At 44.7% G+C, this 7,010-nt stretch overlaps 1 pseudogene; it reads right to left on the bottom strand.

Annotated features, from left to right (window-relative positions):
- Nucleotides 1–312: 312 nt before the first annotated feature.
- On the bottom strand, nucleotides 313–870 carry LOC109694871 (pre-mRNA-splicing regulator WTAP pseudogene; annotated as a pseudogene).
- Nucleotides 871–7,010: the final 6,140 nt, after the last annotated feature.

Here is a 7,010-nt window from a genome sequence, read left to right as displayed (position 1 = left end):
GCAAGTAAATTCTTTAAAGGCAAATTCACCTTTTGACCCAGTAGTTCAGTAACAATCATGAAGTCCACAGTCATATTGGCAAAACTGATATACAGCATCTCTAAGTCACTCTGCTCAAGGTTAAGAGCAATGCAATTCCATGTTGACATTTTTCTGGAACTTTACATTGTTCAATTCATGATTTAAAAATCTCTAGGTTTTCAATCCTGCAAACTGTCTGAAGACACAGTGTGCCACAGACTTCAGACTTCTGTTTCTCCCTCTGTTTTCTATTTTCTTCAAACAGAAACATTTCTCAAGTGTCTACATGTTCTAGAAGGGGAATTTTTCGAAGGTGGCCTCATCTTTGGAATAGTCCCAGGCATCAGGCCTCTGAAACAAGGGGAAGGGGAAGAGAAAAAAAAAATTATCAGGCTTAAACTTCCAGGCGCTCAGTTCATTTTGGACTTGTTCCAGTTTGTCTTTAGTCTGCTCCAGTTCACCTCTCATTTTTAGGAAAAACAAGTTGATCGCCGGATCTACCATCGTTGGTCTCAGTTGGGCAGCGCTCGGCTGCTGGACTTGCTTGAGGTACTGGATTTGAGAAGCACACTCTTGCATCTCTTGTTCCTTGGTTGCTAGTTGCATTACAAGGATGTTCTCCCTGCGTGCAGACTCTTGCTGCTGTTGCTTTAGTTTTCTTCAGACTCCCTTAAGCCAGTTACATCATTTGAGTTAAGATCTGCGTACTTTCCCTCCCAAGCCTGGACTTATGCTCCATATAGTTTCCATCTTAGAATTAACTCGTCTCGTGCCATCACTTTGAAGTCTGTTTCACTCAGACCAACCTTTTTGGGAAGAGGTTCTTTGTTGGTCATCTTGAGTCCTCCCCCGACGTCGGAGGCTGCACAGACACCGCCAGTCACATAGGCCATGGCCACACCGCCACCAAGGCCACGGCTGGCCCCGCTGCAACTCCTCCCACCAGCTGATTCTTGTACTGTATCTCCCTGTCCTAGATCCCTGATGCCTTCTTAGTTGGGCTCATTACAAATGGAGGGACAGAAGCTCAAGGAGGCCATGGATGCTATCAGCCTGATCTCCTTTTGAAATCTAGCTAAGATTGCCTGAACTTCCAAGTCTATGCTCAGTGCCATTCCAAAGTCAACCTCAGGATATCTGTGAGAGCTTGGAATCACTTCTGGCATATGTGAGCCTCTGGTTGTCACAGTTAGGAACCAATCAAACTTCCTGCATTAGTCAGTTTTTGTTGCTGTGACAAATACCTGAGAGAAACATTTTAAAGGAGGAAGATTTATTTTGGCTTTTGGTTTCAGTCCATGGTCTGTTGGATACCTTGTTTCTTGACCTTGGTGAGGCACACAGCATGGTGGAAGAGTTAAGAGGAACAAAGTTGCTCCCCTAATGGGACCAGGAAGTAGATAGTTGGAGAATGCATGGCTGCCTCATTTTTCTGTGTTTATTCCATCCAGGCCTGCAGCCTATTGGATGGAGCTGCCCACATTCAGGGGCAGCCTTTCACCCTTAATTACTGTCCCACACGGTAATTGTCTCTGCAAATGTCCACACAGACACACTTAGAGGTAGGCTTTAATCATCTGCCAATGCGGTCAAGTTGACAGTCAAATCACAGTCAAGTCATAGTCCACAACTATACCTGTAGGTAGTGGAATTTCCTGACGCTGTTGGTGCACAGATGAGGGAGCAGCAGAGAAGCGCTTTGAGATTTGGACTTTTTTTTTCTTTTTAGTGTTGCTAAGGATTGAACACAAATCCTATTGCATGTTAGGCGTCTGCTGTATCACTGAGCTATACCCCAGGCTCCCATCCCCACTTTTCCCAAGTCTTTGCAGTAGGAGTTTTCACTCTACAGGGCTTCCTCATCACCTGGAAAGACTCCCCTTTTTTTTCTCACCTCCTATAAACTATGGTTTGGTGACCCTTATTTTTGACTACTTTGCTGCTTGCCAGCCCATACCTTCAGCAACTCACCTATCAATGGACATGTTATGGATCTATTACCCAGAAGAGTGCCAGCTCTTTCCCTGATAGGATTTTGGTGACCATTGACTAACACCAGTGTTCTATTTCTTGTTCTGAGTAGAACCACAAATTTGTCCTTGCATGTGGTCCTTGTTGCGGGTCATCCAGCAGGGATGTACGTGGGGTCGCTGCTCTGTCTACCCTGCCCTGTGTCTTTTCATTTGGATATCTGAAGTAAGAGTCTGCTGTGCAGGCTGCTGCTGCAGTTCTTGCAGAAGAACATCGTCATCGCTGCCATCACGATGACGGCAATCCTTGTGATCATGGTGCTAGTGCTGCTCCTGTTCTCTGCATGCACGAGGAGGAAACAGCCATTGTGAGTGGCTCTTTGCATTCACCTTCATCCAAGACCTTATAGGTGTTTGGACCAATGTTGTCTGAGACCTTTCTGCAGATCCCAGATTTAGGAAGAGGGCACAGGGATCTCTTAAGTGTGATTGTGTTTCATCATCACCCAGTGTGCTCCTTTTCTTCTGAGCAATGTTTTTCAGGCACTGTCTGGTGATTTTGTTGCACACCCAGCTTTGGGGATCCCTTGCCTGGGCTAAGATGAGAGCAGGGCTGAAATTCAGTTTGTTCTCACTAGTCAGCTGCACTGGGTGTTAGCATACAGAAGCTTGGCCCTACTGATTGGTAATCAGCCACTTCCTAGAATACGCCATGCACTTCCCTGTGATGCTGTATGTGAAGGGCTAGTGCCTGGCCCAGCAGAGGCCATGAGAGGCAAGGTTCCAAGAGTGGTCACATTGTTCCACTCATTTACTATTCTGATTATCTTTCTGGACAACCAGGTCCAAGCATAGAGTGGGAACTTTGAGCGGCACTAGGAAGGAAGTAGTGTACAGATCATGCCTGTGCACAGTTGCCATTGTGAGCCTCATCCTGCATCCCTGGAAACACACATTGCTGATCACAGAGTTCCAGCAGCTACCTCCAGACCCCTCGGGTTCTGCCCAACACCGTGTCTGGTGCTCAGAAAATGGGCGAGCTATGTGATTAGGGATGAAGTGTCCATCTCCCACTTCCACCTGTCCCTCTGGCTCAGAGGCTCTAGTTTAAAATTTTTTTCCATAAGAATGAGACTCCTTTCTGTAAATGCAAATATCCTTGCTTCTAGGCACCCATTCAGGTCAGACACCAATATCTCACCTCCAGTTTCTTCCACTAATTCAGGAATGGGGCTCCTGAAGCACAGTGAATTGGATTTGGTAGAAGTTAGAGATAGATGATTCAAGAGTACCTGAAAATCATCTGGGTCCACTTTTCAACTCAGACCCAGCCTCATCCATTTGTCCCTCCATTCTTTTTCCATGTAATTTATGGTACCATAAGAAGTGGTCAGGATGATGACTGTACCCCAAAGAGATGAATCAAAGCAGTGGATGGCCTGAGATAGTTATGAGAAAAAGAGGAGGAGGAAGGGACAAGTTTCCCAGAGGCACTGTGTTGTCTCGAGGCAAAATCAATTTCTTACGTGATGGCATGGTTTTTGTTGTTTTGTTTTAGATATCCTCCAGCAAACATGAAATACAATAATCTTATAATGAATAGGAAGAATTGGTGGCCAAAGTCTGAGGAAAAGAATCTCAGCAAATGTGTGGAAAAACTGCAAATCTATTGCTGTGTTTAAGCCGGGTCCAGGGAGCAGCCAAACCAGAAGTCTAAACTGTGATGTCAGGATATTCTTGATGCAGACACCATGGAGAGATAATTGGATTTGTGGCTAGAAGGTGTGTTCTATAAAATGTTTACCTTCTTTTCCCATTTTGAATGAATGAAGAAAGAGAGCTTTACCATCAGATCATTATGGTGACAGGGCAGCAAGGAGTGGTGCATGAGAGTCACATTAGCTCCAGACAAGTCTAAGAAGTGGTGTGTTTCATTTATTCAGTCATTCATTAGGACTGGCAGAGTGGCTCAAGTGGTAGAGCACCTGCCTAGCAAGTGTGAGGCCCTGAGTTCAAACTCCAGTACCACCAAAAAAAAAAAAAGAAAAAGAAAAACCTAATCAAACACCTCATATGTAGACACATGAATATAGAATGAGAGATCCAAAGATGACTCGGGCATGGACTCTGCCCTCTGCAAAATCACAGTGGAGGAGTGAGTTGAGAACACGAATATCCCAAATCTGTTTACCAAGTTGTAACACATACTGCATTATACAAAGAAACTTGTAAGAACTGTGGGAGTTCACCAGAGGGTGGGAATTTCCTGCTGGAGTGATCAGGATGGTTTTAATAGAGAAGGAAATGTGGTAATTGAGAATAGAAGGAAGGGGTCTTGTTTATGAAGGTGTAAGCAGCATTAGGGGAAGCCAAGGAAGAAAGTTAAAGCAGCCTGGAACAAGTAAGAATATCAACCTGTTACCATTTGTGGGGGAGCAATAACAGAGACCAAGGGGTCTGGGGATTAGCTCATTGGTAGAGTACTTACATGGCATGCCTTTGGCTCTGGAATCAATCCCCTTCACTGAATAAAGAAAGTAAAGAGAGAAAAACTCAAGGGAACTGAGAGAGACCTTCTGACAAGATGGACCCATCAAGGAAGGGTCTTCCCAATAGGAAGATCAGTGAAGTCAACACTCTTGTAATCCTCCCCTTCAGTCTCTTACAAGTGGGTTTTTTTTAATATTTGTTACAAGGGGATTTTTTTTTGTCTGTACTTGCTAGGTAGTTTCTGTGCCTGTCCACCAGCCCTTTTTGTGTTGGTTGTTTTTGAGATAGCATCTCTCTTTATTGTACAGCAGCCTGGACTGTGATCCTTCTATTTATGCTTCTCTGCATAGGATGACAGGTGTGCACCACCGTTCTGAGACACTTGTTGAGGTGGGGTCTTGTGAACTTTTTGCACTGGCTAGTCTTGAACTTCTGAGTAACTAGGATTATAGGTGACCAGGACACTACAATTGTCCAAATCCAACAAGAAACTAGAAGGTAATAAAGTCATTGGTGCAATTCATCAGCAGGTGGAGACAAGCACAGGTTGGAAGGGCAGAAAGGCAAAAATATGAAGCACAGTAAGTAATCATTCTGACCAATCTGCATCCATTTTGTCCTTTTGTAAATTAAAATTCCCAATTCCTTGCCCTCTACGGGACAAGTGACACAAAATGTCCCAAGAGCTACATGCCCTCCACAGGGGATGTTGCTGCAACCTTACACCCAACTGAAACTTCAATCATTCGTCACTGCATTGGTCTTCATATAAAGAACTGGGAGAGAAAAATGAGGAACAAGCCAGCATAACACACAGCTGCTGAGTTCTCTGCTTCAGTGTCTGGTCATGAGGCTTAAGTTAATAGTCATGGCTTGTGCCTTCATATACCCACTCATGTGACTCTTTCTGGCACCTTGGCCATAGGGCCTCATTTCCTGGGAGAAGATTCTAAACAACTGTGCCTATAGATCCTTGGTGGGTCTTTGTTTTGGGGTTGGTGGAGTTTTCTGCTGACAAGGATCTTTGTGAATCTGTCCCCCTAGTGATTCTCTGGGCTCTAGATCTGGGCCTCATACTGTGTTCTTTGACCTTCAGCTGAATGTCCCCTGGTGAGTGGGATCAATCACTCCAGCCACTACTGTGACCTGTTACTCTGCCCAGTGTTTGAGTTAGGTGAGGGTCTCCAAATGACTAGAAACAGTTTCATCTGGGAATTTAATGGAATCAAGACTTTGTGAAGCTCCAGTGACTTAATAACCTGCCATTTGGCCTCACCTCTTAAAGTTTCCACCACTGCAAACTGTCTCGTTGGGGACCTATGAAACTTTGAGGGGCATTCCATCCATATTCCAACCACAGCAATAATGTCCACACTGCTAGTCACCAGGTGATGGTTGAGGAAAGGGCTTATGTCGATGAGCCTGTTTCTATCACTGTGGCTCCCTAGTATATAGTAAGTGCTTTGGTAACCATTTATGTCTGCATAAATATCCTCACACTTTATGCACTCTGAGATGCCTATTCCATTTTTTTCCCCAACCATCTTGGCACCAATTTTCCAATTCTGTTCTTTCTAATCCCTACCTTCTTGCTAACCCACAATCCACTGGCCACAAATTAGAGTAGAGCAGAGGTTCTCTGTGGAAATTGGTGATATCTGGAGACATTTTCGGTTGTGACACTTGTGTGTGGATGTTCTGGGGGCTCATGGAAAGAGGCCAAGGATACTGTTATACACGGTACAATGCATGGGGTGTTTTCCCAACCCCAGGAGGGGATGATAAAGGTTTATCAAGTTGAAAGTGTCAGTAGTGCTGAACTATGATCCTGATATAGATCTGTACCTCTACAGATACACTGAGATGTCCCTTCATCACTGTCACTCAAGGGTCTCCTGAGCATGCCTGTTCTGTGACTGGTCCATTCCAGGTGGGGCCTGCATGTTTAAGGATGGGAATCAGTCTGAGAAGTGCATCATTGATGACTTCTTTATGTGAACATCACAGAGTATACATACTGAAGCCATGTTAGATGTGACTTCAATAGGTGAGGTAATCTTAGGGAACAGTTTCAGATATTGCAGTCCATTATGTCATGGTGCAGCCTGTGACTGTACAACACAAACAGTGTTCACGGACTGGCGTATGATTTAGGGCATCAGATAATGCCCAATTTAGGTTGGTTGGGCAATGAGGGTGGCTAAGTCACTTAGTATCCTGTGGTCTGTTGTACAGTCCCCTTTAAATTCAGTCACAAGCCAGCAGACCTGCTTTGCAAATGGAGAGACCATGTCTGCAGAAGACAGGCTCCAAACTCTAGGTTTCATGATGCAATTCTCTTTGAGGCTCAGCAAAAGATCTGTATTGCTTCTCTTTTCCATAAATGCTCCTCGTATGATTGGGTCTGATGGGTTACACACATTGGGTGGGTCCTATGGGCAAAAAGCATGGCAAGAAGAAATAAGGAAATAGAGTCGTGGCATGGCCCAAAGGCAAGGGGCATTTCTCTGATACTTTGATCCAGATGGC

The sequence above is a fragment of the Castor canadensis genome, chromosome 12, assembly GCF_047511655.1.
Source record: "Castor canadensis chromosome 12, mCasCan1.hap1v2, whole genome shotgun sequence".
NCBI lineage: Eukaryota > Metazoa > Chordata > Mammalia > Rodentia > Castoridae > Castor > Castor canadensis.
This window is presented reverse-complemented; position numbering and strand designations above follow the sequence as displayed.